Source organism: Acromyrmex echinatior, chromosome 7 (genome assembly GCF_024713525.1).
Source record: "Acromyrmex echinatior isolate Ae372 chromosome 7, ASM2471352v2, whole genome shotgun sequence".
NCBI lineage: Eukaryota > Metazoa > Arthropoda > Insecta > Hymenoptera > Formicidae > Acromyrmex > Acromyrmex echinatior.
This window is the reverse complement of record NC_141858.1, coordinates 8,410,152-8,434,870: the sequence shown is the minus strand read 5'-3', so window position 1 is coordinate 8,434,870 and position 24,719 is coordinate 8,410,152. Positions and strand designations below refer to the sequence as shown.

The following is a 24,719-nucleotide window of genomic DNA, read 5'->3' as shown; positions in this document are numbered from 1 at the left end:
TTTATGTACGATAGTTGTGCTTAATTAGCGATAAAAGATTTACGATTCGCACGAAGCAATAATAAATCAATTATCACGAAACAATAATACTTTGACGATAACTGTTGGCGCTGATTTATATGTTTGTATTTATGATTTATTGAATATTAGAAAATAGTAGTAGTTTAAATATAAGAAACTTGTCATTATTTATTATTTAGTTGTTGGATTGTCATTATTAATAAAATAATAAAAATTGAATATAAAAATTATACATATTTAAATTATAATGCAAAGTTGTTAATTTGCACACAAGAAGAGGAAAAATTCAGAATTTTTAAATATGTTTTCTCTTATTTCTTACAAAAATTTTTCAAATATTTCAAATATTACTTTTCTTATAACGAATTTAACTCTTTCAAAATGAGGTCTCGAGAAAATGAGGTTTCTTCGGTACCGTGATGTTTTGAATCCGTTATACATGGCTTCTGACATATGACGCATATACATGCGTTTATTTAGAAACTGGTTTCGGAAATTGGTGGGCGGAAAAGGAGATGAACAGACGAAAAGAGAGCCATTGACGGATAGATGGCTGTAGAAAACGAAAAAAATAGGATGGGAACGAATAGGGAGGCAAGAAGGAGAAACATAATAGAGAGTACATAATAGATTGACGGGGAAGGGAGGAAACGAAGCGTGGCAAAAGTTTACGGTGTATTAACCATTCATCCAATTAGTGAGGATCATACGCGGTTATGCGCCGATGGAAACTAAAACTGGCGTGACATGTATGTAGGCCGTGTTTGGGAGAGAGAGAGAGAGAGAGAGAGAGAGAGAGAGAGAGAGAGAGAGAGAGAGAAAGAAAGAGAGACATAGAGCGATGGACGGAGAAAGGCTTCACGTTTTGCCGTTAAATTATGTGTGTTTGAAACCTCGAAACTCTCATTCGAAAGTGACGAGGCGAATTGATAATTTTATGATCGTGCTCACACTCGTTTCGCGAGATGCTATTCTCCGAATCAAACGTTCGTTTTACACCGTTTATATGGTGCAGCGTCTGGAATATTCCGTAGTATAAATTTTTTACGATATCGCGAACCTTGAACGTTAAAATCGTCTGTCGGTATTTCCGGCAGTAATTTATGACCTGTCGCACATTATTATTCATTGTAAACTTATGATGGCATTAGCATGTAGCGAAACCTGTTGTTGAACAAGTTTCGTCTTTATCGCGGAACAAAATTATACAATTTTTTTAAAATAAAAAAGTAGAATTTACAATTCCACTTCGCTGGAATCGATAATGAAGTGAGGATTGCGTAACTTTCTTTATCTAAATAGCAGACTCATTCTTTTCTTAATAATCAACATCTTGAAAAAATGGTTTGGTTGCAAATGGACAAACAAAAAAATATTAATTAAATCAATTGGAAATTCTAGTAGATTTAACAAAAAAAATGTTCTGGTGTTACATTCCGATAAAATCTCATTCTTTATTGTAGATATACGATTTATACCTTATTTTTATCTTATTAGGTTAATATTTCGTTCCTATTTTATCTTTATTTCAAAACCGAAAATTCCTTTTCTCTTTTATAGGAGGGTATATTTAGTTTCTCTTTATTTAAACATTATTTATTTAAAAAATATTTTGAAACTAACGTGGTTCTAATATTAACACATATAAAAAATAAGAGCATAAAAAACCACAGCACAAGTTATAGTTTGTGATATTTAATTATTATTACATTCATTAAAACATTAAACGTTTCGGCCACAATCTGGCCATCTTCAGTAATTCAATAATATTCTTAAAACGCAGAGTTACATCTAGTTGACATTAAATTCAACAGTCGAGAGTTGTAATTAAATAAACATGTTCTTTTGTATGTGAAGATGCTTCATGCAGTAATGTTACACGGTCAATTGTCATATCAAGAAAAGTGTAGAACAAGAATTTCCTGATTCTAAATAAAATTGTATATATTAAAATCTTCTAGTCAGAATATAAAGAAAAAGAATCATTACCTGTTTTACAGCAAAAAAACCAAACGATGAATCTCGAATATTTCTTTTACACAGTTAGAATTTTGTCGTGACATTATGTGTTGTTATTTGTCCTATCATATATTTTACCACTATTTATATATCTGAGTCAAAATTTTTAGAAAGTTCTAGAATTGTTTATTAACAGAAAGAAACATCCTTTTTTAGAAGAGGAAAATAAACCTCAGGCAAACCTTCCGTATCACTTTGCTTATTGATACCACTTGTTTGTCTTTTTATATGTATCATTTCCGAAATTCTTCTTTTCGCTAAAGATTGTTCTCTATCTAAAATTCTTATATTATCCCAATCTAATTCATGCATCTCATTCATACGGTGACGTGAGACCACAGAAATTTCGGAAGAAGGTTTTCTTATATCAGCCTTATGTTCTTTAATCCGAGTTTTTAATTTCCTTTTGGTTTGGCCAACATAAGAAGATTCACAGTTTAAGCAATTAATTTTATAAACTACTCCGCATTGGTCATCCTTAGGCAAAGCATCCTTTCCTGTCTTAATAAATGTATTCAATTTATTCATTGGTTTATAAGCTATATTAAAACCGTACATATGTGAAAGTTTTTTAAATTTTTCCGAAACTTTGCCCAAATATGGTAACGTGAAGAATTTTTTAGAAGTAACATTAGAGTCACATTCATTATTAATTTCTTTAAGATTTTTATCTAAATTAGTTCTGTTTTCCAACGTTTTAATTCTATTATTTATTGTAGAAAATATAAACTTTAAAGGATAACCATTACTTAGAAACGTGTGAATTAATTCAGAGATGTTTTTTTCATGAAATATAGGATGGAATAAGAATAGAATTCTATCAAATTGCCCAATAATAACTCCCCTTTTATGTTCTAACGGATGATTCGAAAAATAATTCAGATATCTCCCAGAATTGGTAGGTTTTTTTATAAATATCGAAGATGATATTTCCTTCCTGTCTCATTAATTTAACATCTAGGAAATGTATGCCGTTATCATCGCCAAAGTCCACAGTAAATTTAAGCCTTTCGTGATATGAGTTAAACAATTCTAGAACACCTTCAACTTTTTCTTTGTGTATAGCTAATACAATATCGTCCTCATAACGAAAATAAAACGATAAATTAATGTTATTCTTAGTAATGATTTCTTGTTCAAAATCTTGTAAAACAATGTTCGCCAGTATGGGGGACAAAGGAGAACCCATTGGCATGCCAAAAATCTGTTTAAATATTTTATTATCAAAACTAAAAAATGTAGAATTAATTATAATCATAATTGCTTTGATAAATTCATGTAAAGGAATCGAAGTCTTATTCTCCATAAGATTCCACCTGCGTTCAATGTTTTTTGATACTAATTCGGTCGGAATATTCGTGTACATGGAGACCACGTCAAATGATATAATACTAAAATTTGTATCAATTGCTTTTCCATTGAGTTTATTTACTAAATCAAAGCTGTTTTTAACGAAACTGAAATTTTTTATATTATTATTGTCAATGATTTCCTTTAAGAAAGTCGCCAGTGGATAAAAAGCACTATTAATACAACTGACAATCAATCTTAAAGGGTGACCTTCTTTGTGAATTTTTGGCAAACCGTAAGATCTCGAAAGTTCGCCGTCCGAAACGTACAATTTTTTATATAAATTAGAATCAATGTACCCCTTATTTTTCCAATTTTTCAATAATTTACCAATTTCAACAGTTATTTTCTTCGTGGGATCTTTTTTGATTGAATCGTATGTAGTATGATCATTAAGAATTTCATACATTTTTTCTTTATAGCTATCACGACTCATAATTACGGTGGTATTCCCTTTATCCGCTCTAGTAATCAAAATATCAGGATTCTCTGAGATGAATCGCTTAACCTCTCTTACACCTTCGTATAAAATTGACTCGGATTAAAGAACATAAGGCTGATATAAGAAAACCTTCTTCCGAAATTTCTGTGGTCTCACCGTATGAATGAGATGCATGAATTAGATTGGGATAATATAAGAATTTTAGATAGAGAACAATCTTTAGCGAAAAGAAGAATTTCGGAAATGATACATATAAAAAGACAAACAAGTGGTATCAATAAGCAAAGTGACACGGAAGGTTTGCCTGAGGTTTATTTTCCTCTTCTAAAAAAGGATGTCTCTTTCTGTTAATAAACAATTCTAGAACTTTCTAAAAATTTTGACTCAGATATATAAATAGTGGTAAAATATATGATAGGACAAATAACAACACATAATGTCACGACAAAATTCTAACTGTGTAAAAGAAATATTCGAGATTCATCGTTTGGTTTTTTTGCTGTAAAACAGGTAATGATTCTTTTTCTTTATATTCTGACTAGAAGATTTTAATATATACAATTTTATTTAGAATCAGGAAATTCTTGTTCTACACTTTTCTTGATATGACAATTGACCGTGTAACATTACTGCATGAAGCATCTTCACATACAAAAGAACATGTTTATTTACTTACAACTCTCGACTGTTGAATTTAATGTCAACTAGATGTAACTCTGCGTTTTAAGAATATTATTGAATTACTGAAGATGATCAGATTGTGGCCGAAACGTTTAATGTTTTAATGAATGTAATAATAATTAAATATCACAAACTATAACTTGTGCTGTGGTTTTTTATGCTCTTATTTTTTATATGTGTTATTATTTATTTAAATCAACAGATAGATCACGTTATATACTTTTATGTGTCATACAAATTATCTAGATTATTATCAGATTATTCTAAAGAATGTCTAAGAATATCATACGATCTTTCTCAAAGAAGCCCTCTTATAAAATAACAAATATAAAAGCGTACATTAACATTAATAATAATGTATATTATATTAGCGTTTAACGATTAAATAATTAGCAGTAAAATAGAAATCTTCCTAAATGTGAGAACGAATATCTTTTCCTTCCTTTTTCTTTTTCTAATAAAATTAAATTAATTTTAAACATATGAATGTAGTGGATTCGCCTCGCATAAAGGATATTAAGGAAAATCGAATTTTTATTACAAATTATTAAAACTCAACTATTACTTATTAAAAATAAACTTGTAGAGTGGGGAGTAGGGCTTACGTGGAGCTTTGTTGCCTTGCTTGTTTTAATAAACGGAATTGTTATTGAATTGAATCGAACGGAACCTAAATCTCTGATCTTCGGTTACATACAAGTACATATATATATATGGGTATCCGAAGGGCTATTAATTAATTAAGGGATATTAAAATTCTAGTTGAGATAATCGAAATTCTGATTGATATAATCAGGCTCTTCCGGTTTGTCCATTTTCAACCAAACATTCTCTTCAGTGAGTGTATTCACAAATAGATAATTACGTGTCACTACACTCGTGTGTCGAATTGAATTCATACACGGCTTCACGACCTCGACTTTCGCATGACCGCGACCACGTACCGCCTACCATTAATTCATTTTATTTCCTTTGTTTCTTTTCTGCTAGCGAACAAAAAGGAGCGAGAGAGTCGGAGAAAGAACAAATAAGAGTGCATTTAATGAACAAGTCGCGTTCGCAGTTGCCAAGTCACATATCGTGACTGTTTTTGTATGGAGTCTTAGAAACGATGCAGAGTTTTTCCGCGTTGTTCTGACCATTGGGTGTCTAATTAATAAATAAACAGATGGCGATTGTTTTAATATTAATACATAAAAATTAATACGTGAAAAGTTAAGGATTTTGAGAGATATTATAGAAATACAACGGATAATAAAACGTTATTCTTTGTTTTAATAATGAATCGTTATTCTTTAAACAAATAATACATTTTACTTTAGAATTTCAATACAATTGTCATTATTAAATATTTTATTTTGAAAAGACAGGGATGATTTTCAATAAGATTTAAGAGTGAATAATCTGCTTTAGAGAGAGAAAAATTTTTTTTATATGGAATAAAATTGTAACGCAAAATATATATATAGTTTTTTTCCAATTTTCATGTCGCTTTTTCATCAAAATAATTTTTTTCTAATTAACAATTTGTACGCTTAAATTGGCCGTTTCATAAGCGCATTAACACGATAACGTAGATGGTTAAAAAGGATTTGAATTGACGATTGCATATATATTTATATCTGCAATTCGACGGTGTTCGTGTTGGTTTATTTGCGAATGGCGAGCGTGTGGGAACATATAGAATCGAACATTTTACGAATGTTTATCGAAGTTTTTCCGTACGATAACGTGTGTTGCACATACAAACACAGCTCTACTCCGCGTTTACGCAATTTTTTTGGGATATGATAATCCGATTCGTCATACAAATCTCATCGTTAAAATACTATGATCCATCGCATCCACATATCAAAGTAAATTTACCGAAATAATTATTTTTATATAGTAATTTAACAGTATACTTTAGACTTATTTGAAAATAATCCCGCGAATATGTAACTCATATTATTTTTAAATTTTAGAGATATCGTTTTGTAGAGAATTTTATTTCAGAGTTAAGGAAAAAGATTTATTTGTGTATAAGATGATTTTTATTCAAAGTAAAAATTTAAGTTAAGATATGGATCTAAAAATAATTTTTATCTTAATTTGATGAAGGAAATTGAAGTATAATGAGTGAATGTTGCAAAAAGTTTTGACAGTCTAGTAACCAGTTTGAACGTTCTGTAACAATTATTTTGATAGCTCAACAAAATTATTTTTAGATCTGTATCTAAAAATAAGTTCTTAGATACTTCAGCATAATTGTTTTTACTGTATATTTATATGTTCGCTTTTTTCAAAAGATAAACCGCTGACCAAATTTGTGTTCACCAATGCCCAAGTAACGCCCAGTAATTTTTTGCCCATTAATGCCTTAGAAATGTTTCTACAATGCCCAGTAATGCACAACTTCATACCGCTTATTGTAATACACAATTCTCTTAAGTAATGCCCAACATTGCTCCAAATCTGTACACCGCAATGCTTTCAGCGGTTTGTTCCTTGGCTTTTCTATAACATAATGTCCGATAATGTACAACACATAACTTTTAAATAACGCGAATAATATTTGGAGAATTACATTAATAATAATAAAAATTTAATACAATTCTATTATGTCTGTTATATTCGTAATCGTTTATCACGTTTATCACAAGCCACTAATCACAAATGCACAAGATTTTCTGTTTTCGAAGCGTGACACGAATTGTACGTTCGTACAACTATCGATTTTGTTCGAAAATACCTGGCCAACGCGTATATCACCAGGAACCTGGCAGATTAATGTTTCTACGCTCGTTATAGCAAACGTTTATATCTTTACATATGATTCATGGCTACGTTAGATGCGGCATTAAATCGACTTATGATCTGATCCGCGATACTGAAATTCCTATGCAGTTCTATCATATCGGAAAACGACAAGGAAGAATTAGACGTGATTACATTTTTCCAACTTTTCATTTCAGATTTCTTTGACACCGAATTAGTACGATATTTATTTTCTTAATATAGAAATATGGAATAAATATTTAGCAATTTAGCTGTACGCACAGAACGCTAAAAACAAGAAATATACAGGTATACTGAATTGAACATATCGCAGTAGTTTTAGATTTCCCGATATTTTACTAAATATTATTTACTAAATTTTTGTCATTAAAGTTTCTATTAAAACGACATTATTAGAATTGTTTTAGTTTATTTAAATAAAACATTTCAACAAAGCGTTCAAATGTTGTCTACCGTTTAAAAAGAGTAGGAGCTAGTTTTAATATAACTATTTTGTATACAAATAATGATTCACATTCTAGCGTTGAATGGTACCTTTTTTTCTCGGTAGATTAGTCGACTTTCACGAAAGGTAAAAATCGCTCGAAATCCCCGGATACAGTACTGCATTTCGTGCTTGCTTTCGAAGGACGGAGAAAAAGATGTACCGGAGAGAAAGATGTGCAGAAAGAGTTTTCTCTCTCATCCTCTTTCTCTCTGTCTCGCTTTCGCGCAGATATCATCGAGATATCGCCTAGCAACGAAAGCTGATAGCTTCCAGTGAATCGATAGACGCCCTGTAATGCAATATATCGGATGGCACTCCTCGGCCTTCGGCCTATGCTCGTTCGCCCTGTCTCTCGTTCCCTCTCATCCCCGTCACCCGCGTTTCTGTCTCGTTTCCCTCTATCGTGCTCTATGTACTCGCGAGAGTCCATGTACCCCGTGCCCTTGAGTAAATACATTTATTCTCCCTCGCGTACCCGTGCACCGCCCGCCGTCGCGTACGTGTGTGTACGCATGCAAATTCATACGCGACATGCGTTTGCCCGTGAGGCGTGAATCGAACGCAGGAAGTCAACCGTTGCAGCCCGCAGTGAGCTTGTCTCGCTTTGACCACGGCCATGGTGAATTTTTCGCCACAAATCGAGAGAGAGAGAGAGAGAGAGAGAATTGCTATTTATTTTGGATAAAAATATAAGTTCCTGATATCTCAAAATAATACGAAACTGAAACGATATTAAGCGCAAAAAACACAAAAAAAAAGTCAGGCGTGAGAAAATGTTTTATTTGAAAATCATTGATGTGACATTTAGCTTCGTTTTCATTTGCAATCTACGCGCGATGGGAACACATTCGCGACATTTGATTTGAATCGCAGTTGTAATTAATGTTACAAAGCCTGTTTTCGTAGTCTCTCTTTTTTTTTTAAATAAATATATTTGAATGTTTTCAACAGCGTTCAAAGCTAGACGCTGTTAAATGTTATGCGTGTGCTACAGGCGACGTATCATGTTCGATTAAATAGATATAAAATCAGGTTTCGATATATTAATTGGATTCGCGAAACTTAATTTTAGCTTTTCTCACTGTATAACGTTATGATCAAAGCTAGATACCGTAATTTTTTTCACAAAGGAGATTTAAAATAACAGCATGCTACGCCATCAGCAAAAATCGCACCAATAGCTATTTTAATACGAGTATGTAGATATACGTTTATTTTGATATAAAAAAAAAAAACGTTGATCGATTTTCCGGCGTTCGAGCTGGCCGATGCATCGCGATGTGACGGACGCCGACGCACGTTTCCGCGTTGGCGTGGGAAATTGCTTTTTATTGAGCTGTTTCCGCGCACATTTAAGGAATGATTGGAATTTCTCACGCCGTTTAATATTCGTCATTCGTCAAAGAAATTTCATTAAGGAGAAAAAGAGACAGTGCGCGATATGTGTCCTTTTAATCACTATTATTTTTGAGATCGAGAGATTGATCTCTCGATCAAAAATAGTTTCTGAAAAAAAATCCGCAAATCATTATATAACAAATAATATTACAACGAATTATATCATAGAATTTCGCGATCTCACAAAGAAATATATTTAGCCGGCATTGTATGATTTTGTTTTTCGTGATGTTTTATGCGGTCTATACATTGCAGTTACCAGAAGCGTAATATAACACCATGGATTTATTCTGCGTCACGTTCGTGTATCCCATGATTTTATGCATGGCTGTGACACGGTCTGTCGTATATCGGACGAGGCATACTGCAAAAGCGGCTTTGTTTAGTCGTGAATCCTCGTAGCGGGTAGCAAGTTTTATAAGGGATTCAGAAACTTGTATTCGTTTGTGCCCTGGGCTTATCGAACCACACGGTGATCTGAAGTTTCAAAGTAGTACCTTAAGCCATGATAGGGCTTGCCGAAAGTATTCGAATGTCCATTTTTTCCCCCTCAGATAGGACCGATCCATTCCATTTTTTTTAATCTATAGGATTATCTTCTAAGGTCTCTCTCTCTCTCTCTCTCTCTCTCTCTAATCTTAGGAATTTTCTCGATTATAAAAGCATAATGTGAATATAAAAGTGTAATTTACAAAACAGCAAGGTTAACGATAGATGCATAAAGGAGTTAATGTTGCTGCTTTGTAAACTACATTCCTCTTTTGTAATCAAGAAAAATTCCTAAGATTAGAAAAAGATATATTATACATAAATTGTATGCGTACAGAGAGAGAACAATTTTGAAATATTATAAAAAATTTTATACCTAGATACAAATCTGAAAATAATTTTTTTGGATCATTAAAATGATAATGTAGAGAATTCTTAAGCGTGTTCATAATAATTCTTCATAAAAAGTTTTAATATTCTAGGTAACCAGTTTGAGCGACTTACATAATTATTTTGATGATTCAAATAAAATCTTTTTCAGATCTGTATCGAGCTAAATTTTTAGATACTTCAGCAAAATTATTCTTCCCGTACAAATTTTTTTGCAGCTTTATCAGTTGCATTAGCCGATATTTAATTAACGTGTTAATTCCTGTATAAATGATATGATCTCTAATTCTGTCGTCGATTTAAATTTATAATTTTTCGCGAATATCTCAATGAAAAATTAAATAAAAGTGTTCTGTGTTTTGAAAGTCAATGACTTCGAAAGAAAGAAACTTATTTGACTGAATATGGTATCGAAATTATACAAACTGTTCATTTATCGTAGATTTACATACTACTACAGGATATGCTTCTAGCATATTTCTAGCAACTACTATGTCATGTCTACTGCGCATAATTGTAAAATTAGTAGACATATGTTTGGACTCCCAGGCAGTTTATTTTTTGGTATTCTACTTCTCGCTAAATAGGCATTAATAATTCTGCACAATGCCAGTGTGACGTAACAACGCATAACACCTCTTTAGGTGGTTTAATGGAGACAATGACCTGACTGTGTAGACGCCGTGCGCCATTTATGGATCTTTCGCCGGTAGTCTCTTTCCCTTTCAATGGTGCTCGTCTGTGTCGGACGCGCTTCTTTATCGTGAGACGCGATCCGAGCGTTTCTTAGAGTCGCATGTACGACTTATTAGGGCATACCTTTCCCTCGCGGCACGGCGGGATAAAAAAAGAGGAAAGGGAAAAACGCACGGTGCAAAACTTTCAGCGAGAAATCTCTCGCTTCTTGGCGGAAGGGGAAACTTCTCACGATACATCGCTGAAAAAGGCGAGAAAATCAGTTTACCAGTCGCGCCTTCTCGGTAACGATTTATTTCGTCAAGAAAGAAATTCAATGGTGCGCGAACGATGCGCGTGATATCACTTTATAATGCTTAATTATCATTACAAAGGGAACAACGATCTACTTTTGTCTCTTTTGTTTCGGACGATCTACGATGCATTATATTGTATTTCTTAGACTTTAACGTCTAAGAATACAGTCAATGAGCCACAAAAGTCTTTCATGACTGAAATTAAATTGTATGCATTATTTCTTTCTTAGATTTCAACTACTAGGAAAAGGATGGTTTTGCCGAAGCATTAAACAATTTAACTAGATACAGATCTAAACATAATTTTGTTCAACTGTCAAAATAAATATGTATAATAGAACGGACAAACTAGTTGCTACAATGTCAAAACTTTTTGCAGCGTTGCTCATCGCACTTATGATTTCCACGTAATTACTTTGGTCCAACAAAGTTATTTTCAAATCTGCATTTAGTTAAATTTTAAGATATTTCAACGATTATTGTTCTCTCCGTGTACATAAGTTTTATCTGTAATTCAAAATTGGATTGAAGACCGAAATTGCACTCGTCGCCGTGATATTTCGCGTAGACTAAAATTATACCTCTAAATGTGCCTAGAAAAAAATCTCGTGTAGATTTAATTTAAAAATAGAGCCGGAATTTGCGACGGCGAACTAATACGGATTAAACCGCGGTCCAATTTTGTCCCGCAATAATAATTTCGCAAAAACGTTTTCGCCGGAGCAGTACTTTTACGTTTTGTGGACTCGCCGTGCGGTTCGTACCGCTGTATATATTGACGCGACGAGGGAGAGAAAAGAATCGGTAAAAGAAGCAAGATTTAATCGCGATGACGCTGCAATCTTTCTCGCGTTTGCTCGTAATTACAGCGGACGTATACGGTGGAAGAGGAAGTGGCGATGGAAAGGCGAAATAAAGAATGGAGAGACTGTCAAAAATACGGAAAACGCGGAAAGGTACTTCCGCGGACTCGTGCTTTACATCAGCTATATATCGCGTTCCCGGCGATATATCGCGTTACTGTCAGACGTTTAATATGCAATTTGCATCGTAAGGTAAATATATTGGATAAGAGAGATCTCTCTGTACGTTCCGCACATATTATTATTATATCTACCTCTCATAATATGATGTATTACAACGATAATGTGGTTTGGCCCAGATTCCTGAAATTTTTGCAGTATTATATCTCTTATACTTACGTGAATAGTGAACGCGGTTTCCTACATCGCTATAAATACGTAACATTATTCCGCATTATTTATCAAAGAGAATTATCGTTATTTTTTCATCAACTCTACATCTTTTATTATATTTTATTCTTTTATGATAGAAAATTTAACAGAATTTTACAAAAGATGTTCCAAGATGTGCTTATCGACTCTCTCATTTGTCACTCGTCTTTTCTTGTAGTCAGCGAATCTTGTAGTCACGTATGTACAAGACGGTAAACTGTCGTAACGTAAGAGGGGTACTAAAATATTCTTCGAGTAGATATTTTATTTCGTTGATCCTTCATCCTCGCTGTGATCCAAGCGCGCGTTTTACTGCTTCGGATAGTCATTTATACAGAGAAGTTCGCGACGCGCGGATTTTCATCACGACGAATCTATTTACCCCTGAACGTACTATCGAAACCCTCCATTTACGTCGTGGATTTATAGTTCTGTTAGAAGGCTAGACGAATAGCGGCAATCTGGGAAAGAAGGAGCCCGCGATGGGCGGGCGGTGGCAATGACTCCTTGCTCGTGGCAATCGTACACGGCTGCTGGCTCGCACTTTTGTTTCGTGGCTTCTGATTTATTGTATAGCTCGCGCGCAACGTATACTATTTCCGAAATCGAGAAAAATAAGACGGGAGAATAAGTACAGAAACCACGCGATAGTCTCTTTCTTGAAAGTTTCACTACATGAAAGTCTAAAAAGAAAATGTATCATAATGGACATTTAATACATGTACAATATATCACTTTATAATGCTTAATTATCATTACAAAGGGAACAACGATCTACTTTTGTCTCTTTTGTTTCAGACGATCTTGATCTACGATGCATTATAGTGTATAATTTATAATTCTAGCATAACTTTCTCTATCACATGTATATTATAATAGAGATATTTCTTTCCAGTATATACTTTAGTGTAATATATAAATTTATATGATTTATATTTATATATGTAAATTATATATATATAATTTTAAATATATATAAAATTATAGTTTATCTTTATATTTATTATTTTTAGTTTATTACATAAATTTCCAATACGTATGTTTTACGATGTGTTTGTAATATATTATATATCTAAGCACAAATAGTTTAATTTCTTTTAAAGAACACGAGAGATGTAATTTAAATTTTGGAGAATGTCGTATATTATTGTGCATATGAAAACATGAGACGCTCGAATGATTATTTCCAAAGTTTCTGCAAACTTTTCGATATTATTCGCAACTTTCGTTAGGCAATGAGAGTGTCCGATTCAGTTACATACCTCGCAATACCGAGCAAGATTACGTAGGCCAAGTGGATCTTTTAATTCCGTGACCCTGTTCCTGGCAAAATTAACTTTTCTTCTAATTTTGTGCGGTTTGCGAAAATAATACGACATACGTGCGAGGAAGATAAGCCCAGTACTTCTGTTCTCTCATTCCTTCCTCTCTGTCCGTTCCATACGTTCTCTCATGGTTGGTGTCGCGATTTCATATCAGATGAGTCTGCAGGGTTAACAAATGACCTCGGCTGGTGCACGTTTTGAGTATAATTAATATGACGAGCTGCTCGTTTTACCGTTAAAACAACGTAGTAGGAGAATAATAGGTAGGCTCCGTCGAGAGAATGAGAGCACGCATTGTCACGTGGAAATTTCCAGACAACTCTATTTTTAGGTATATCATTTTTCTTACCGACGATTAAGAAATATTTTTCGTTTGTTTTGGATGTGAACATGGAACGCGATTACAGCATTAATTTTGTGTAAATTATTATTTTATTTTTTGTAATCTATTAGAAGATACAAAGTACAAGAAATGATTGTACATATAGTACATATGATTTTCATTTAGAATATTATAGGTGTCCCGAAATTCAATCAAAATACCACAGTAAGAAAATTCTTGAAAAAGTAAGTTGCAATGTATATAATTTTTTAATAATGCTAAAGTATAATATTTGTCATTTGTCATTTTGAACAGTGGTTTTAAGTTAGGAACCAATTATAAATTGCGATTACGAAACAGCTATTTAACTGTAATCTATAATTAGTCAGTTTATAATGTTTATTTAAAAAATTATGAAACGACGAAATTATAAACGATTTCATCGTAATTTATAATTTGTCAATTTTTAACTTTTATGTTTTAGAAGTTTTTATTGAGTTTTTATTGTCGAATGGCACGTTGTAAATACTTTTTAATACTTTTTCAGGAATTTTCTCACTATGATATTTTAATGAATTTTAGAGATATTCTGTATATACATACATATTCAAAATTAAAATAATTGGATAATTACTTTACTCTTCTCGTGTTTTCTAATGATATAAAGTTAATATAGAATTTTTGAAATAATAATATCTAATAATTATAATGTGAAATATAAAATTACCTTTTTTTTTAGATATAGTTCAAGCAGTACACGAACATGTTAATTACATTTGCTATTTTAATTTAAAACAAAGCCTTTTATTTAACTTTAATGTCATCATTCCATAAGAAATTGATACTCGTTTATCAAGAACAAAATTACTACAAGTCTTATAAAATATGGAAATTAAGGTTGTGTGCATTGATAAATGATTCAACAATCGTATCGAAGTTTCCATGAAGCATTTCCTTTCTCGGAAGTCGAACACCGGTAAACATCGCCAAAGTACTCCTTGGAATGATTATTAATTTACGGCGAAGTAGCCGCGTATTGTGTTCTTCATAAATTATAAACGTCGTTATCGTTATGTGAGTCGATAAACGTATATAATTCGTAAATAAATGGACTTGTTGGAGAAACAAGATAGATTAATTATCAATTTATTAAAATTATAAACTAATCAAACATGTCACATGAATGATATAATCATCCCATTAAATGGTTAAGATTGTTCATAATAGATGTCGATAGTCTTAGCGTCAACATAATTCGACAATAAATAACGACTTTTGCAAATTCAGAAAGTTTTTTTGTATCTAATTTCAATAGTAGGATGTAAGTAGAAATCTATCAATTCTGGAATCTTTTTTTTAAAGATAGAATCTTTTTAAAGGAAGAAAGTGGTATTTCTGTAAAAGGAAGTAAATATATAGATGGAAAGATTAATTTTTAATATCGTAAAAATAAAACCTAATAAAGATTAATATATAAAGATTAATATATAGAAACCTAAAAGATTAATATGTAATTATAATTGGTTTATTTAAATATTTGAAAATACTTTTCATGGGATTTCACGAAATTGAATAATCAATTGAACAAGAGCTATAAATCATTTGAACAAGAGCTATAAATATTCTCAGCTGATAACTAATTCGATTTTCAGCAGATTTTTGTCAAATCCGAAGCACGTATCTCTCATTGATAAATATTGTACATCGCACGGTATGCTTCTGTTGCATTTCGAAGCAAGCGAATAGTATGAGTTAGTCATGCTATGAACGTAGCTGATTGCATTCTCGCCAAGTCAATTAAAAACATAAACGGAACTGGATAGATATAATAAAACTTTTGGCTGAGCAATATCCCATTGAAATATCAATTTTGGGTACTACTATGTATTTATTATCTTGTTAATATATAGCGACAACATAGCATCAACGTCGTCCTTATGATTGCGTTGGTTAATTGCTGCTCTAGAGGAAGTTATGTCGCTGATTACTTGTTAGGAATCATCGACAAATAATCGTAAATTTAGATTGCAAACGGAATCATGACATGCTCGTTTTTGTTTACGTAAGTAGCAAGGTGATGTTTCTTCCTCTTTCGAGAATATTCGCTTTATCATCTTTGTTATTACTCATGTATATTAATAGAAAATTTTATCGCAATATCGTATTCCGAATGCGGTGAATTTTCAATTTAGTTGCTGCAATTTTCATTTAGTTGCTCCAATTCAGGACAACAATCGATGAAATATTACCTAAACTAGGCTAGGTATGCAATTAGTTTTAATTTAATATATAATTTATTACATATATATGTGTATATATTGTATATTATAATTATATATTTAAATTATATTTATTTAAGTAAAAGATATATCGAGAAAAGGATTGGCCCTAGAAACGTACATTTATGATGTATCCGGATTGACAAATATCAGGTATCTATTGACTTCACTCAATTGAGATTTATTACGAAAACTCTGTTGAGCTAGTCTGTACCAAGCTGTAATAATGCTATTAAAGATTACATCACCGCTGTTATTAATCGCTGATGGATTATTTCCTCTATCCTTTAAATTACATATTTACGATCATACTAGGCACGCGAGTTAGTTGTTGATTGTACGAATATCTTCGTTTCCGAACAACTTGCTCGCATCGTTCTCCCTTTGCCCTTCTCTCGCCGTATTAAAATGCGGCGGCATGATTCTAATAGAAGGCATTACCGGTCCGGGGTTGGATGCAAACACGTTGTAATGTATTCATATTGGCCCACTGTGCTCTACGGACCTCAAAGTGAGGGCTCTTCCTCGGCTGTGATATTTGAATTTTAATGCGAACCTTCCACCCCCGCGACCGACTATCGTTTCCTCTTTCTCTTCCCTTTCTCTTTCTGTCTCGTTTCCTCTTCCTTTCCTTTCTCCATTCCGCCCTCTTTCATTTCTTTCCAGCATCTCTCCTTTTCCCCTTTTCTTCTCGATTCTTCCTTTTCATCCTACTCGTCGGCCACTCGAGAAACCATCGTGCTCTTTTCGGTCGGTATCCACCTTGGCAACAATCGCCGGATTTCACAACCCTCGTAGCTATTCCTAAAATGGACTCTTCCTTGGCAGATGCTCGAAAGATATTTCTCTAAAAGACTTTTCGGAGAAGACGCTTCTTCTGCTATGAAAGTCTCTTTCAACGCCCCAATTTCTGAGATAATTTTAAAATTTCAAATATTCCCAAAATTCTTCTTTGTTATTTTTCAACAAAATTTCGCTCATTTTCTTCGCAAAAAAGGAAATTATTTTAGATTGACATAACATTACCATTTCAATATCTAACTCTGTATATTTCAGTAAAATTAGAGGAATAAGATGGAGAAAATTAATGATAAGAAAGTGAGTTTTCGCTGTGTAGAAATAATTTTATTTAAACTTAGCATTTATGTCATACTTGTCTGATAAGAATAAATATAAATTTTCTCTAAATTGACTTTAGAGGAAATTAAAGATTAATCTTTAAGAGATATATAATCTCTAATTTTTTCAATAACACGCTTATAAAAACTAAATAATTTCTACCTGATATGATCAATGAACGCCATTTGAGCTCCGTTGGCTAGGCCAAAGAGGATTTTGTCGCTCAGATTGGTGCCTATACCTGTCCTGTCCTCCGAATAATCGTTCCTGCTCGAAGGGTTCCTAAGGGAGGAATCAAGCGAGTCGCCGAGCATCTCTTTCACCCTCGAAGGAACCTCGATTCTCGTTATCTTCATTCTCGTTGACTCTCCTTCGATCCCCAAAGAAGGCGATGCCAAGCTCGTTTATAGACCAGTCCAACTCCAAAGAGGATGACAAAGTCGACGTTTGCTCTATCGTTCTGGATTATCTCGACGGTGCTGTTTTCTTTCTGTGGTGACGCCCCGGAAAGAGTCGAAGGAGAGAGAAATCGAAACACGAGGATTAGGGGACGTAACTTTCCTTTTAAAGGGTGATGGGATTGTTACTGAGTGTAACTTCGTCGCTTGGTAACATTAATAGATTGTAACTTCTAATTATGGATAGTAACTTGCGTTTGACAAATCTCAAATATTCTTTCTACATTTATCTTTGCGAGGAAGAAATTTAATTTTACTCTAGAAATAGATAATGTTCAGCGATGTATCTCTATTCACCGCTGGAATATCTGGCGAAGTTCCCTTTTCTGGAAATAATCGACGTCTACTCTCGTGAACGATGCGTGCGGGGTTTCTCATCGATGCACAATGACGGGTAGATTCGAGCGGATCGAGCTGGCTGAGCGCGATAACAAGCTTAATGCGTTCCGGAACCGGAAACGCGGCCATTGTGCTCCCCCATCGGTTATCGACGTCGCCTGATCGTTCGCTGATTCGGGAATCGCGCATTTAATTATCGCAGTTCTTACCCCGTACTCGGAATTTTCTTCCCGATTAATCGGCTGTCGCGACGCGCGATATCAAATTTAATATCTTTATTGTTCCAGGGTCGATGAGGAGTGATAATGAACGATGTAAATTTCGCGGCGGTACTGAAATTTAAATTTTCTCCATTCCTGATTCGCGCTTCATGAATTAAATCTAGAGAATATAATTATATATCAAGGTAGATTATCTTCCACGAGATATTTTAACGTTATTTGAATTTGTACGATAAGCTTTTTGTAGTTTATTTTCGCAAATTATGCGAGGAACATAATTAATATTTTAATATTTTATTAACATTTTATTAATATTTTATTTTATTTTATTTTATTTTATTACAGTATTGTTTTTTACATTTCCGTTTAATTTATTTTAATAACAAATGTAGAATATAATATAAATTAATATATTTCTTTGGGAATTCAATGCACATTTTGTACACGATATAACGCATTGGTAGCCAATTTGCTTAGTCGTGCATGAAATCTTTTTATTTTCTGCTAGAATTTTAAGTTAAACCAATCATAAATCTGTACAAAGGCAGACGAATGAAAAATGGTTCTTATGCTATATATAGTTCTTACATTATACAGACGAAAGAGGAACGGGAAATGTGTCTTCTCGATCCTTTCTTTCCTACGTGCAATTTTTCTGTTCTGTGCAAGTTCATTTGTATTTTTATGCTGACGTATGCGATTCACGTGTCTTTACGTAAATCGATCTGAAAAGAATAGAAAGAGGAAAGCCCTAGGCAAGGTACGTCAGAAAGAAATAACGACAGAATAACGAGCACCGGCTTCCGACGTACTTGTACGCCCGTTGTACAACCCGCTCATTATTTTCGAAGTAAATACGTCGTAAAAAGGGTATAGTTGAAAGGAAAAAATGAGCAGAGACGGAAAACGAGAAGGACAGAGGGGGGAAAAAAAGGCGTGGTGCTGACTTCTAAACTGTATAATAGAAACTAAGAATGAGTTAATGGTTTCTGTTAATTAAATTGGCCAGCAGAAATGAGATATTTGAATTTTCAAGAAAGAAATAGAGATACTTTTTTGTATAAGGTTTGTTATTATTCTTGTTTGAATTCAAATTATGACGAAGTTGTAACTGATGAAATTTATTCTTTCGGCAGATTTCACATAGGAATTTTTTTTCCTCGTGTATATATCGGTATAATTTTACATTTCAACTTTCAGTTTAACTTTCTCTAATACAAATAATTTAATAATAATATAATATTAAAAGTAATAAAAAAGGCTCTGTACTAATAAACAAAAGGTAGTATAAAAGAAGGGCAAAGAGCCAATAACGTATAAATTATAAAAGAATTATAATTTAGATAAGCAAAACTAATACAAAACAATTAAAATAAAATGAAATAAAACGTTTCAACTCCAATCGAGTCATTTTTAATGCAATCTTGCAATAATATAAATATCGTCGAAATTAAAAATTCGTACATAATCTTACGATATTCTTACAATTCCTTAACAAAAAATTTCTTCTTTCTGTGTAATACGCTGTGAGTCATTTTTAGCGTATTACACAGAAAGAAGAAATTTTTTGTTAAGGAATTGTAAGAATATTGTAAGATTATGTACGAATTTTTAATTTAGAACGATATTTATATTATTAGATTGCATTGAAAATGACTCGATTGGAGTTGAAACGTTTGTTTTATTTTATTTTATTTTAATTGTTTTGTATTAGTTTTGCTTATCTAAATTATAATTCTTTTATACGTTATTGGCTCTTTGCCCTTCTTTTATACTACCTTTTGTTTAATAATATAATAGATCGTAATATATCGCGTTGGAGCGTAATAAAGTTTCAAATAAAATCTCTTATATCTTTGCTCTCTAATTTCAGAGAGATAGCAAGTACTTTTATAATTAGATTTTTAAAGCTTGTTAAAATAGAGTATAGACTATCGCTAAGTGATATATTTGCAATCTTGGAGTTTTGCAGACCGGCACGTCGGCCGGTTTCGATGTAGCGAGACAACTGCGACTCATGTATCACGTTTTCCCTTTTTTCTCTCCATTCGGTGATTTCCTCCTTTCTCTAGTTGCTTCACCCTTTTTCCCTATACTTTCACCTTTCTTTTCGACGATGTAGCATCTATTTTACACCCTTTTCACTCTCGCACTAGTTTTGTCCGCTCCGTTACGAGATTTCTCTATCGCGAGAGAGAATGCATTCCCGAAACGCATTAGCATTTTACAGGACTGAATGGATTCTGTGAATTGCGAGACACCTGTGTCGCGAAAATCTTCTATATTTCTTCTCTTATACATAGGCTTCTATAACATTTCGACTTTTTTCCATCATTATCCTACGTGTAGGCGATAATTATAATATAATTTGTAAATTATTATTATCAATAAATTCAACTTTCAGTAAAATTAATGCACAAAGTAAATAATTGGGCTAATACATAAAACTATCAGTGTTCAACTATCATCAATGTTTAATAGAATTTAATAAAACCAAAGTTACACGCCGGTATGTAACACGATATTGATTAGATTGCAAAATTCAATGGAATTCAAAGAGAATTTAATACGATGAAAATATTAAAGATATAAAGCTACACTGAAAGAGTTAGAAAAAGAAAGCTAGAGTACGAAGACATTTGTCCATGTTGGACATCAGTTTAGCTTTTACTTAATTGATCTTTGTTGCGATTGAGAGACGACGATGCAGTCTTTAATTAGCATACTAATTACTTTTGCTTTCCATTCGTGTCGTCCTTTGATCACTTTTCGTCTTCGCGATTCGAACTCACCTGCCGGCACAACAAGCTGTTGTTCGCTGTTGTTTTGGTTTCTCATTAATTAAAAAGCAACTTCTTTTGTCTATATACGCGGCGGTGGTGTGAAAGAGTAACTGTGTAACTTAGTAATTGTAGTAAGGAACAAAGCGGAGTAGAACAAAAGCAGTTATTGTACTCGTTCGCTACTTCGTTTCCGGTTGTTTTGATGTTTACGGCCGAGAAAGAGTGTTTATTTTGGATAGTTTGGACTTTTAATTATTTTTCACATGTATAGTTTAAGCATGTAAAGGGATACAATTATTTTTCCGTGCACCAAGGTAGAAAAATTTCTCTGATAAAAACGTGCGAATATAGTCAGCACAATCAAGCGTTGTAACACAATATACAGAACTTTTATTAGCTATTGTTTGCAGTTATGTACGCAATTACACTTACAATGTATTCCGTTTCGAGTAGTTTCGAGTAGTTTCTTCTAAAATCAATGAGTAGAGAAATTATTGTAGATAGCAGTTTCACAATTTCTCACAATTCTGATCCTGCATACAGCGCTATGGGCATTCATAAGAGAACCACGAACGTTTTATTTCATTGAAATGAAATTAATTCGAGAGAGCGCAAACTACGTGGAATATGTATTATCAGATTATTATCCGCGCTATAATTCTATTTATAATTACGTGGTATTCGAGCTATTTTACTTCAGTTCGAATTTAGCAAAGCTGCGATTTCCACATACGGTCCCATGACCTGATTCGTCTCTCACTGTTAACATCGTCGTCGTACGTGTCTGCGACATGGATACCAGATCGCAAACGCGAAGACAGAGAAGGTATGCGCGAGCAGGAGCGATTAATTTGCTTGAAAACTTTCATAATCAGACTGTGAGCCAAGTTGCGATAGGGCGTGACGTCTTTTAATATAATTTATGTTCGCTCGCCAGCATAATGATGAAGTAACGAGAGAAAAATGAGAAAAATAACTTGTTGGAAATAAATAATTTGTTGGAGATCTTTGTACTTGTCGAAGAACATATATCAAGAATATTATTTGGAGAAATCTTTAACTGAATGAAGAAATGGATATGAGCGTACAATAATGGATAGGAAAAAAAAGGAAAAAAAAAACAAAGACCAGAAGTTCTTTACGTTCACAGTGTGGAATTAATATGAAATCCATTTAATAGATATTAAATTAAAAAGTGTGATATAAAATAAAAAGTTTCATATTTGAAATAAAAATTTTAAATAATATTTTGAAGAGAAATGAATTTTATTGACACTTTTAGTTATTTGATTTTTATTTTTAACAAATGATTTTATTTATTCTTTATATGAATACATAAAAATATATAATTTATTCAACTACAAACATATTTTCAAATTATAATATGGAGAGAACCGCATAAGAAAGTTAAATCAAGTTTAGTAATAGTAAATTGATAAGTTGCTAAGTTGCTAAGTTGCTAAGGATACGTCTCGCTGTTTATTTCACCGGAAATGGAAATACAAAACCGACATAATCCACTTGATGCAAAATTCGAAGTATCCTCGGAATGTCGTAACATAGTTTGCAGTCTCTCTCTCTCTCTCTCTCTCTCCCTCTCCCTCTCTCTCTCGCGATGTACCTTGAAGCGGTTTGTTCGACTTTGTATTCTGACTTCGTTTCGACACGGCGAGCTTAGCGCCACGCCAAAATGAATATCAGACAATTTACCCATAATTTCTGTAATTCCATATTGAATGCTCCGGGGATGTAATATAGTTTACGATGCCTTTCGTAACTATCGCGCTTTGGTACAGCGCGAGCGGTTGGTTCGTTTGTGACTCGACGTTTGTTGCGCGTTCGTTCTCGCTTGCGCAACCGTTCCATAAAGGCTTTCGCCTTGCGAGACGGGATCGTGAGAAAAGGGCCTGCGGTCGTGTCGGCCTCGAGTCGCTCTCTAGAGTAAGAGGTGGAAACGCCCAGAATTGTATTTACCGACTGCATATATTGTATACGTACATAGTATATCCGCGGAAGATCGTAAGACTGGCCATGCACCGAGTTAAGATTCTGCAAACTGTATCGAGCATTCTCGATGTTACAAACACTATCCCTACATTCCCTGTTAAGATTTTTAGGACATCAGGACACCAGGGTGACGGGTCAAAAAATAGAGCTGACTTTGGCATGTAATTACATTGTTAATAAATTATATGGAATATTTAACCTAATACTAAAATTTGAAGTTTTAAAATTATTTAAAATTTAAATTAAAAATTAAAAATTAAAAATTTAGAATTAAAATTTTTTTCTTGTTGTGTATTTATATTATACGGTCTTAATAAATTATTTATTATTGTTTCGTGTCACGAATTTGGAGTTTACATTTTACTATACATTTTTAAAAAATAAGTTAAAACTGACTTATCGCGAAGATTGAAAAAAGCCTTCCATTCTTTACGACAAAAACTCCATTTACAAGAATTTAAAACAAATAATTTTTATCTTAAATGATGTCGCCATCATTTAATCGTAGCTTTTTTAAAATAATAATTTTTAACAAAATGTTAATCATCTAAAGTTGAAGGTTACGATTTTTATGAAAAATCTTTTTCGAAATCGGCGATTTTTCGGCGATCTTTTGTTTTATATTTTCAATGTTTCGCGAGATATAAATTAACATTTATGTTTAACTAAATTAATATTTTTTAATTTATTCTTTTAAATATATAGTAAAATGTGCACTTTAAATTCGTGTTTTAGGATTAAATGCCCCTCGAAATGCTCCATACAATTTATTAATAATTTTCTTATTCACAGTTTCTGTTTGTTTTTATAATATAATTCCATGTCAAGTTTTAGTTTTATTACTTTCTTTTTGTGCATTATTTGCTAAAATCTTGAAAGTCGTCAACTTGTCATCGAACGGTCGACCTGAAAGTGCAGTCAGCCGATGTACCACGCCGTTGAAAATAATGCATCCCATTGCGTTACGTGAACAAAGAACCGTACTCAGAGATAACCACTGTAACGTTACTCGAACGACATGCCAAGTAGCTCACATTTTTCCGCGAGGCGCGGTGCCGCGACCTTTTTTCGCGGTCGTCGAGCATTGCGTGTACAAGCTGGATATCCGACTATAACTCAGCTAGTATAGCGCCGAATTATTCAACTCTGGATACGTAAACATACGTTAGGTTACTCAAAGATTCCAATATTTAGCGGAATCGAAAATGTTTCATGCATTTATCTTGGAGCATCAAGTGAAAATTTAACCTCTATGAAGCTGGCCTCCCATTTAAAAAAAAATTAATTTTTGGTAAATATTTTGGTTCCTATACTGAGATCGAACTGGCATGATAGACCAATGCGCTGTCTGCCACATTCGCGTTCTTCCTTTATCATTGTAATCCGTAAACTTTTGGCGCCTTTTATTCAGAGATGATATTTGATTACAAAATAACAATATAGCAATTTTTATCATTTGTTACCAATTAATTAAAGCATATAGAGATCGAGTTATCTAATAATTCTTCTAATTTTTGTTATTCATTGAAATACTTACCTACATGCTTTTTTACAAAACATACATTCATCAGTTTTATTAACTTT

At 33.0% G+C, this 24,719-nt stretch overlaps 1 protein-coding gene and 2 long non-coding RNA genes across 3 annotated transcripts in view; 1 reads left to right on the top strand and 2 right to left on the bottom strand.

Annotated features, from left to right (window-relative positions):
- The window catches only part of alpha-Man-IIb (alpha-Mannosidase class II b), a 194,819-nt gene that overhangs the window by 10,856 nt on the left and 159,244 nt on the right, over positions 1–24,719 (top strand). The window lies entirely within an intron of this gene.
- Positions 952–4,233, bottom strand: LOC147909145 (uncharacterized). Its single transcript, XR_015545798.1, has 2 exons — positions 2,011–4,233; positions 952–1,949 (listed from the first exon to the last, which is right to left on the bottom strand). It is a non-coding gene; the product is annotated as an uncharacterized LOC147909145 (long non-coding RNA).
- LOC147909144 (uncharacterized) lies at positions 19,479–22,028 on the bottom strand. The gene is made up of 2 exons (XR_015545802.1): positions 19,842–22,028; positions 19,479–19,550 (listed from the first exon to the last, which is right to left on the bottom strand). It is a non-coding gene; the product is annotated as an uncharacterized LOC147909144 (long non-coding RNA).